General features: G+C 37.1%; 1 long non-coding RNA gene across 1 annotated transcript; it reads left to right on the plus strand.

Annotated features, from left to right (window-relative positions):
• Positions 1-27: 27 nt before the first annotated feature.
• Positions 28-1,811, plus strand: LOC126598658 (uncharacterized). The gene is made up of 3 exons (XR_007614915.1): positions 28-425; positions 558-1,004; positions 1,639-1,811. It is a non-coding gene; the product is annotated as an uncharacterized LOC126598658 (long non-coding RNA).
• The last annotated feature ends 9,737 nt before the right edge of the window (positions 1,812-11,548 follow it).

Raw genomic sequence — 11,548 nt, forward strand, 5'->3', positions numbered from 1 at the left:
TTGTATATATTCTGTTTTAATTAGAGAGTTAAACTGTTAATTTCATAAGGTTTTAATTGACCATGAGTGCTTTATTAATTAGTAAAAATATGATGCCTCATGGCTGAGCAACCGTCAATAGAGTTTCGATCTCACTCTATAGCCGCAAGCAGCGGCGCCAACCTCCATTCCCACCTATCTACATTCTCAAGGCTGATGGTTGAAATTAGAATATAATCTGGTCTACCATTTTGGTTCCGATGTATTCTCCCACCGGATAGAGTGTTACTCAACTGAACTGCACCAAATCTTGCAATGGTGATCGGTCAAATTGACGGTTTTATGGTGGAACAAGACCAATCCAACTCAGGCCCAACCCTGGCCTCCATCAGTTTTCTTATATACCCCTCTCTAGACTTTACTTTCTCTCTCTACAATCATCATGGGTATTGATCTTAATTCTCAATTATTGGTTTCGATTTCGCCCTTTTTGTTGCAGCCTTTTATTTTATTTTCCTTCTGTATTATATTTTTTGTCCTTTTGACCTTTTTTGTGCGTTCTTGTTTGTATGAATCAGCAACATCTGGCATGAAGATCAAGTTCGAAATCAACTGTAATGATCCGATCCGTCTTTTTTGTACTTTGATGTTTGGTTTGTTTATCTGTGATTTGATGTGTGAATTGATTGAGATTTGAAATGAAAAAGGGTTCGGAAGAATCGGACGATTGGTTTCTAGGGTCGCTCTTCAGAGGAACGATGTTGAGTTCGTTGCTGTCAACGATCCCATCATCACCACCGACTAGATGGTGAATTTTGATTTCAAATTTTTGATTCGAACTCATACACTTATAATACCTTGATAGATATGTTGTGCGAAGAAGGAAGACTGAAGGAAGCGTTATCACAGGTGGAAAAGATGTTTAGGGTTGGTGTGAAAGCTTCAGAACATACTTATACGATTCTTATTAAACAAATGTTGAAGGAAGCGATTTTAACCGTGCTCGTAGCCTTTTAAACCACATGGTTAGTTCTAGTAATCAACTGACCTTTACGCATTACTGACACTACCTTTATTCATGGGAGATGATTGTCTGCCCTCCCTTCTCATACCCTCCTCATGCTTTCCTGTTTTATGAGGTCACGGTTAAGTTACGTCAACATTTTATATTATTTTTTTTATAAAAATAATAAGACAAAAAACAAATGTTGACGTGGCTTAACCGTGATCGCACAAAACAGGAGAGTATAAGAAGGGTATGGGAAGGGGAGGGCAGACAATCCATCTCCTTATTCATGCATATTGCGGCATAGGAAATGTAGAAGAGGCAGAGAAATTGATGATTAAAATGAAAGAAGGAATTACAGCAGATTCATTGACTTTTACGCATTACTAATTGATGGATATGAACGTATGGGATTGTTCATTTGATGTTCTTAAGCACATGTTTGATTGTTCATTTGATGTTCTTAAGCACATGTTTGATGCTTGTTGTGACCCTTCGCATTATACCTATTTCTTTATGATCAAACATCTTTCGAATGAAAGGTTTGATGAATCTGTTCGTTGTTGTGGGTGCTTTTTGACTTTCAGTACTAGCGAATGTTTGCAATTTACTTTCTTTTGTTTTTGTTTTTTTTTTTTTTTTATTGTTCATAGGTTATCATCAATGACAGGTTTGAAGTATTTCACTCTTAAAGAACTTCGTTTGAAGATGTTCAAGGAAAAGTAAAGTCTTTCAAGTGACCATTTCCTTGTTAGTAGAGGCCTATTTGGTGCTGCATGTGTAATTTGGCAAATTTTTAGTATAAATCAGTGGTGGTGGTGTTAGTTTTGTACCCCTTGTAATACATTTGACTGCATTAATCTAAATGAAATGTGGTATTATAGTAAATTTGCAATTATATTGTTTCTTTTATATAATTTTTAATTTATTATTATTATTATTTTGGAAACTTTTTTACAGCAGGCATTGGTCGTGGTCGATTAGTAGTCCACAACGGTCGTAGCGCATTATGTTAATCTATTACAGACTTTGTTCATAATTATTATATCATTAACAACGTGCTTTGCCTATGGTATAAGTTGGGACTTTTTATTACATCCAGAATCCTAACGGGCACAATATGTGTAGTGAATTTCAATCTATCACAGACATTTACTGTGGTAGATGTGGGTTTTTCTTCTAATGAGTGTTGCATTTCTTCTATTTTTGTTCACAGAAAATCATTTAATCTCTTCATTCAATGCTTGTTACTGTGAGAAATCACACTTACTTTTTACCCCTCTTCAATATTTTTCTAGTCACAGGTTTCACAATCAAGTAGTGGGTCTAACTCCTTATAATGACATGCAGGATTCTTTAATTTTTTGTTGGAATCAACATGTGAATAATGTAGTTCAACTCCTTATAAGTATATGCATTGTCTTTAATTTCTTGAGATACACTTTCAAATATCTTAGTTACAAATAAAGTTCTAAAAGACCCTGGGCGCTAGTTGGACAAGGGCTAGCCGCCATCCTAGCCAAGTAGGCGGATTTAGGTAAATTATTATATATCGTATAAATAAGTGTCTTATACTTAAAAAAATACATATTTGCGTTAAGATATATAAATTGTAAAATAAAACGACATATAAATCATAAAGTATAAAATAGAATAAAAACATAAAGAATAAGCATATAATGTGCGTTCATCTAAGTACAACAAGTCTCTTCACAATTTATTCAAAAATAAAATGCAAAATAAAAGTTGTCTAGTTTATGTTTAAGTGAGAGTCACGACCTAAAAGATGCCTAACCGGGCACCTAAGCAAGTCTAATCTGCTATGTGCACATATAATTGTATAACTAGCTAGCTAGCAAGTTTAATTGGTGCAAATTTGATGCTGCTACGTTAGATCACATACTCCATATTTATTTATTTGCTTTTCTTTCTTCTTTTGTTTTATTCTTTACAATTGTGGCATGTGGGTCATATTTTCTTTGTTTTTATTCAAGGTGGTGGCAAAGGGACTCACACTCTCACTTCGAAATGTGAGTGGATCAAGTATTTATACTTTCTTATTAAACCATCCCAACTCCTGTTGGTCTTCTTAATTAAGGAGATATTCATACATTTTAATTAAGTCATCGACTTTAACCCATAAACACTTGCACTAAATTTGTATGCATGTCTCTTTTTTCTTTTTTCTTTTTTTACAAGAAGAAGCGATAGCATTTTCATTAATGAATAAAAACAATTACAAGGGTTGTCACAATGATACATTTTTTTGGTTGCCAATTCATTGGTCTGGAGATAATTTGCATCTCGGCACCAACATAAGCACCAACGGGACAACTCTATCACCAAAACACATATGTAACAGACCTAAAATGAGGCACACAAAATGTCATTGCCAAAAGAGAGACCAAATCAAATCATCGTTGATGAGCGAGGCCACATAACTCGACTCTGATAAGTTCTAATAAGTTAATACCAACAATACTGAAGCAACCGGATTTCAATCGTAATCCAAAGAAAGAAAGAAAGAAAAATATCAAAGACAAATGGAAATGGTAGAAGCATTTCTACCATATGTAGATGCCATCATTGTTGATCATACATCTTTGACAAATTGAGTTGTATGTGAAAGTGAGACTCGCCTATATAAACAGGTGGAAGGTCGCATTATATTGGTTAGGAGAAAAACATGCATATAATGGGAGGTTACTTCTTTCTCCCACCAAGGTCGCATTATATTGGTGTGGAGGAAAATCATGCATATAATGGGGAGGTTTACTTCGTTCTCCCACCAGTACAAACATGTTGAGATAGTTCAAATCTCTATTGGAAAAATAATATACATCTAACTAGTTATATATCTTAAAAAGAAATATTATTCCTATATCTATTTGTATCATTATCTGTATTATCTCTCTAATAGAGGTGAAACCTATATGCGTTGACGGATCCTACGTCTATTAGAGAGATGGTAAAAGTGATGATACAAATAGATGATAAATATAGCACTACTCTATCTTAAATCTCTATGCATCCTCCCATCTATTACACACACACACACACACATACACACACACTAGTATATGCCAACACACAAAGTGTGTGTGAGATAATTTATTTTTGTTTTGAAAATTGAAGGAGAGAGGAAGAGATTGAGAGAGAACATGAGAGTGGAGAGAGAGGGAGAGAGGGAGAGAGGTTTATTTATTTATTTTTAATATTAGAGATGTTAAAATCACTTATAGGTCAGACTTAAACAAAAAAAGCAAAATTTTGTTTTGTCAAATTACTTTACTGCCCTTAACCTTTTTGTTGTGATAGAAGACTAAATAGTCTTTTCACCCTCTTCTGGTTGACAAAGAAAGTTTTATTAATATGTAGTTTATGTTGTGGCCTATATTTAATAGAGAGGTGCGGCAAAGCGAAGAGAAAGAGATTGGAGAATAGGCTTGAGGAATTGTGTGTTAATTCCACAGTCCTTGTGCTTTTATTTATAGTAATAAGAAAGAGAGAAACTTGCTCTCCAAGTAATACAAAGTATAGTAGGAAAGATCTTTTAGATCCCAAATGATTACTATTCTATCTCTATTTAGGATTTACACAATCACATATTGATAAGAACATATGTCACAACACTCCCCCTTGAGTGTGCAAATACTCAAGTAGATGGCGCATCAGATCTTCAGGCAAATGTAGAAGCAGTGAATGAAGTCATTTCGTCTAGTCAGCACAAGTAGCGAATGCGAGTCTCAAAACGAACTGAAGAATGAATGGGTGGTAAAACTTTCAAAACCTCGCTATGGCAAAACCCAAGGTGGGACAAAAGCTCATAGTCAAAGGAGAAAAGTAAGAAGTTGCATTAAGTCAAAACTATACGTCTTCTGGACGCAAGTAGAAGAGCTCACAAGGGTATGAACAACCTAGGGTGCGTGCCTCGTCAAAACCTAATTAGGTAGCAAAAACCCAGTGGAAAAAAATGCTCATAATCGTAGGAAAAAGAGAACATTAAGGTCAAGTGAGTATACTTCTAGATACTCCCCCTAAGTTTGACAAAACTTCCAAATGAAACTACAAGCATCGCAAATGAGAAAGTTACGCATACCAAATCCTTGGACAAGCTTTTGCAAGGTAGACTTTGGCAGTGACTCCGTGTAAATGTTGGCAAGGTTGTCTAGGATTGGACTGCTTGACTTCAATCTTCTGATGCTCATGCTGATGTAGACACAATATGCTTGGTGTTGACCTGTTAGATGTATCATGATCTGGTCGATACATACAGCGTTGTCTTCATGGGTTGTTATTGGGACTTAACGATGGATGAAAAACGCAGGGATTTTGAATATGCTCAATAAGAGTTCTCGACTACATCTCTCACGTGATGAGATACAGTGAGTCTTGGAATGATTCAAAGGTTTCGCAACAAAGGTCTATCTGGTTAACCTCTGAGATATTACGGTGTTCATTAATGGTAAAGAAATAACCATGCGGGAACGTACCTTGTGCAATCAGACAGATGGTCTGATTCAGCGAATCCCACAAGGTAGGCATCATTCCGAAGATCAATGGGGTGTGATCTATTCTGAGATGCATAGGGATAGATAAGCCCAAATCCATAGTAACTGAAAAATATCTTTAACACCAAATTTGGTGGTGGCGTGTAGGCGCAGTGTTGCTTTATGCTAAAAGACTATCAGCTCATAATATATCTGATCCTAGTGCATTTGAGCTAAGTACAACAAACGCCCATGGTATTTAGATATGGCTTCCTCACGTTCCAATATGGAACTTTATGCTTCATACCCTCCGTAAAGGTCTCATTTGCATCTAGCATACAGACGATCAGGGTATACTTTAGACGTAACACCTTCTGGTTTAGTTCGAGTGGTGGACCAGAATACCATCAGAACTAGCTTGAAACTTCAAATTGAGGTAATGTCAAGTTCTCCCAAGATAATTCATCTTAAATTCTGACTTTAGGTGTGAGTTAGTATTCTCAACTCTAGCAATTTCGGATTTTGTACATGTAGGGGCATATATCCCTAACTGATCAAATATTCACTTAGACAGGTATACCTCATCCCCCGGATAATTCTATATCCGTAAAGTGAAGGCCTCTTGAGAACCGAGAGGATGTTCTTATGGTCTAGAATTATTTGAATCAATACATGTAAGTCATTTGGAAACTTTATGTGGGGTTCGTATTAGGATCCCAGAGATACTATAACCACATTTGTAATGCTGCAATTAATCACGTAGTGTATGAAAGAAACCTTGTGCCACAAGGTGTCATTCACACTATTTCATGCATCTCATTTGTCATCAATTGATTCTTTTAGTTGACTAATCAGTTCTATATTGACATTAATCAACGGAACGCGGTTCGTTATCGTCGCTTTTCATTTATATTAGTAGTTACCATATAAATGAAACAACATCTATGATAATCTCATTCCAATTTCATATTTCATCCAAACTAGTATACTAGATCAAGAACTTTAGGTCTCAAGAGTAATCCGGATTTAATCTCATGAGATGAAAAGGATTGAGACAGCAATCGAGGGGCAGATTTGTTTGTGCCATGGTCCTCCAATTTTGGGGAAGTGAATTCTCGAATCGAGTGATCTGCCATGCTTTTGGCGCATGATAGATTGATTGGCTAGCCGCCAATGTACGAGGGTCGGCCATGGTAGTGGCGTTCTTATTTTCAGGGCGAAGGCCAATCGTACATTTGGTACACATCTTTGCAGGCACATTTGCAGCTGGTATGTGTGATCTCGTCACTTTTGCTAGATTAGAAGAAGTGTCTGGTTATACTCTTACGATCTAGATTGGGATCAAGATGAGACATAGTGGGGACGTCCACGATAATTTGCGTCGTTCTTTAGGAACATTGACATTTTTATCTCCTCCTAACGACGGGAAGACTGTCTCATAAAAGTGACAATCCGTAAAATGAGCGGTAAAGAGATCGCCTGTCAAAGGTTCTAAGTAACGAATATTAGAAGAAGAATAATAACTGACATTGATTTCCATCCTTCCCTGATGACCCCTTTGTTCTTTTGTACATAAGGGCGACGCAAATGGCATATAGACCGCACAACCAAAGACGCACATATTCGATATGTCGGGTTCGGATCTAGTAACCAACTGACACGTGCTTTATAAGGTTGGGTCGTGACGGGCCTCAAGTTGACCAACAAGGTTCCTTGCAATATTGCATGGCCCCAAGCAGAGATCAGGAACTTGGTACGTATGACCAATCGATCACGCAATCATTTGAAAGCGTTTAATGAATGCTTCTATTGGGTCGTTCTAGGTATGAACATGGGGTACTTGATGTGCAACTTCAAATCCCAACCAACATGCAATATCCATCGAAAGTTTTCGATGTAAATTCTCAAACTTATCAAATCAAATAAATTTGATCAGATAATTAGGGTGGTGAGCCCTCATCTTGTTAATCTAAGCCACCATTATGGGGAATGCAGCTTGTGGACAACAGCCACACGTGTGACAAACGTGTAGAAGTATCAACCGATACTATAAAGTATCTAAATAGTCTGTAGAGTGGTTGAATTAGTCCAAAAATACTCCTTTTTGAATCCGTTGTAAAAAAAAATGGAGGGTGCTAAGGTATAATATGCATCTAGGTATGTGATAGGAGCATATTTATGTGACTTAGTTAGCTTGTTTTCTTGCATTTACTTAGCTAGTTTCTACTTATTATAGTGTTTTAAACTACTTTCGTGTGTTTGTAGGTCTTAATGGCAAAGTTGGCCAGAAAGTGCATTTTGGTGCAGTTTTGGGCTGAAATAGATTGCATGCATATGGAGCAAGTTGGATGGACGTTTTTGGTGCTTAAATGAGGCTAGGAATGTGCTACAAATCTGGAGAAATTATTTCAAGACTTGGAAGATAAGGAATCAGCAAGAAAAAAGGAACATTATCCAAACCTTATCCAAACTGCCTTATCTTATCCAAACTGTAACTAACATTATCTTATCTTATCCTATCCTAATCTTTTCCTAACTTAATTCCTGCTGCAATGGGGAGTTAATTTCTGATTTAAATCACCTAGAAACCTTTCTAGAAGGCCTTATCTATTCCTACATTGGTGCTGCATGTTTTTAGACCTTGTTATTCTAGAAATCAGCCATATAACATTGTTTCTAGAATTCCTTACAAAAGTGGCACCCCAAACCTTTCTAGAAACCCTAAAATCTGCATAAACCCTAATTCTTTTCCCCCTTGGATTGAGGCCCAAGCCTTTGTTGAAAATCCTAAGCTTTTTCCCATCAGAATTTGTCAAAACCCTAGGCTATAAATATGTGTTTTCAGCCATAATTTTGCACCACCACCCCCCATATAATTCTACACCCCTTTCAGCAGCAAAAAGACCACCCAACTCACCATAATTTGTTCTACACCACCACCCATTCAAAAATCCATATTTTGCCTCAAAGGAGAGAGGACAAGACCTTGCCTTGGCTTCCATTGGAGAATGAGGAGTGTGCTGCAAGCCTACCTGCATCCTTTGGATTTTCTAGAGTTCTTTCTTCCCTTGTTTTGTTTCCATGTTTATTTCAGATTGCTTTTCAATTGTTATGAACATGTGTAACTAATTTTCTTATTAGTTAGAGGTGAATTTGAAGCCATAGACATATGTTTGATATGAATTGATTACCTTCAATTTTTGTTTCGTAAAACATGAATGTGGTTTACTTATTTGATTGATTGAAAACTTATTTATGTATGTTAATTAGGTGTGCACACTTAATTTTCATGCATGAATCTGATGCTAAAGTATAAGGGAGTTTCACCTAGTCGTTATGAACTTATATTTATAAGTAGTGGAGGTTGCTAGTCACAATCGTGTTAGGTAAATCAATGGCAGGAGTATCATGCAGTTCATAGTTACGAATGTTATGTCAATGCTTATGATTTTCATAGAACTTAATGACCTTTGATTGTATCTCTATCATGATGTTCATATAGGGAACTTGAGAAGAATAATTTGGTTGCCGATGCGTATTTCATCCAATTTAATGAACTTAGGAAAATCTAAAAGTTAATTTGTGTTTTTCACGATTAATTTGGGGCATTGTCGTTCATGGTTTAAAGAAACAATATTGGAAATCAATTTATGTTGTATATGTTTCATGTGTGGAGAAGAATCCTCTAGCTAGCTTTTCACCCTTGAATTCACCTAAATTTGTTTTTACCTTGCTTTGTTTCTGCAGGTTATTTGTTTTAGTTAATTTCGTCCAAGTCAATCCCCCCTTTAATTAAGTGTGTTAGATTAGTTAGAAAAGTGTTTGAATTTGTCCAATTTATTTTTTTTGAGTCAAGTAAGTCTTAAATTCGCCCAAATAACTCTTAAGGTCAGTTTTGAGTCTTTTTGATTGTTTTGTGCTGTTTTGAGTTAGTTTAGTTTGTTTTGAGTCATATAAGTCTAGTTAAGAGTCTTAGAGTCTAGTTTTCTGTTTTTAAGTTTAGTTTTGTGTTCTTAAGTCAGTTTTTAGTAGATTAGCATCCCTATTTAATCTCTGGTCTAGAACGATCCCTACTTGCATCTTTACTACAATTGTCAACAATAGGGTTTAATTTGAGTGTTAGAATATTTCACATCAAATTTTGGCGCCGTTGTCGGGGATTAGCAAACTTGCTAATCCCTTTTGTTTGAGTCGTGTCAAAGTGTGTCCGTGAGGTCAGATTGGTGTGCTTGTGTGTGTGTGTGTGTGTGTGTTTGTGTTTATGTTTGTCTTTGCCATACATTCTACTTGGTTCCTGAGTTGTTTGTGTTCCTTGTTTCAAGTACTAGTTTATGACTTGTAGTTCTCAACCTATTCGTTCAAACATCTTGGAATTTGACAACGATTTGAACAAACTTTGAGAAGAAAGAGGAAGCAACCTAAACAAGTCCCCCTAGTTCAGATTCTGAATTTGAAGAAGAAGAAGAACAATTCAGGGCAGCGGATAATCGTACAATCAAAGAACTTTCAGCCTCGGGGTTGGACAACGTCGTGCCCCTTTGCATTCAATACCCTGTGGCTGCCTAAGGAAAGACCGATGAGTTCGAATTGAAGTCAAGCTTGCTGCATCATATTCCTAAATACCATGGGCTGTCCATGGAAGATCCAAACAAGCACTTGAAGGAATTCGAAGTTGTTTGTTCAAGAATGACACCAATCAACGTCTATGGGAGCATTTTGAAGATGAAAGCTTTTCCATTCTCTCTTTTGGAAAAGGCTAAGGATTGGTTGTACGAATTGGCACTTGGAACCGTCACTTCTTGGGAAAGCATGAAAAGAGCATTCTTAGAGAAATTTTTCCCAACTTCAAGAGTCATTATTTTGAGGAAAAGGATTAGTGGCATTCAACAAAACCAAGGAGAGTTATTTCCAGCGTATTATGAGCGTTTTAAAACATTAGTTGCATCCTGCCCACAACATCAAATGAAGGAAGAACTTTTGATTCAATATTTCTACGAATGACTTCTTCCAATTGAGAGACAAATGCTTGATGCTTCAGTGGGTGGTGCGTTGGTTGACAAAACAGTGGTTGCTGCCAAAACTTTAATTGCCAACCGCGCCTTGAATGCACAACAATATGAAGGAGTTGGACAAAGGGAGCCCCCATGGCAGCAACATGTGAATGAGGTAAGTGCAATATCTGAAATTCAATCTCAATTGGCTAATCTCACTCTTCTTGTGTCATAGGTTGTCGATGGATGCAAAGTACAAAGAATTACACCAAGTGTGTGTGGCGTGTGCTCTATGCAAGGGCACCTCAATGATCAATGTCCTCAATTGATAGAAAATTGAGGATGTGAAAGTGCCAACGCCATAGGTTATCAAGGCCAAAATCAGCCTAAATATGATCCATACGCCGACATTTACAATCCGGGCTGGAGAGATCATCCAAATATGAGGTGGAGGGAGTCTTAACAACCTCAACAACAAGAGGGATTTCGACAAACACCCCCTGGGATGTTTGCAAGGCCATACGCACCAACTCAACCTCAATCACAATCTGCCCAACCAAAAACAGGTTCGTCCATGGATAATGATCAAATTGTTCAAATATTAACGACTTTGGCGCAGGGAGTTCAAAATCAAACTCAAGCAATGCAAACTCACTCCAAAAAGGTGGATGAATTGGAGAAGCAAATAGGGCATATTTCAGAGTTCCTCGAGCAATTTAGAGAACAAGGCAAACTGCCTAGTTCAACCGTTGCAAATCCAATGTGAGGATTTGAAACTGCCAAGGCCATCACGTTAAGAAGTGGAACGGAAGTTGGAACTAACCCACAACCATCCAAATCAAGTCAAAGGGAAGATGAAAAGTTGATGATTGAAGAGGAGGAGAAAGACAAGCCCACGACAAGGGTAGCATAACCCTTGCCGCAGCCACTTAAGCAACTTAAGTCGTCCAACTCAGGTAAGGTGGTTCCAAATTCAATTGTTTCTAACGTTATTCCTCCGAATGTGCCTTTTCCTAGCAGATTTATGCAAGCCAAGAACAAAGAGGAGGAAAAAGACATTCTGGAGACGTTTAGGAAGGTGC

This window comes from Malus sylvestris, chromosome 14 (genome assembly GCF_916048215.2).
Source record: "Malus sylvestris chromosome 14, drMalSylv7.2, whole genome shotgun sequence".
Classification (NCBI taxonomy): Eukaryota; Viridiplantae; Streptophyta; class Magnoliopsida; order Rosales; family Rosaceae; genus Malus; species Malus sylvestris.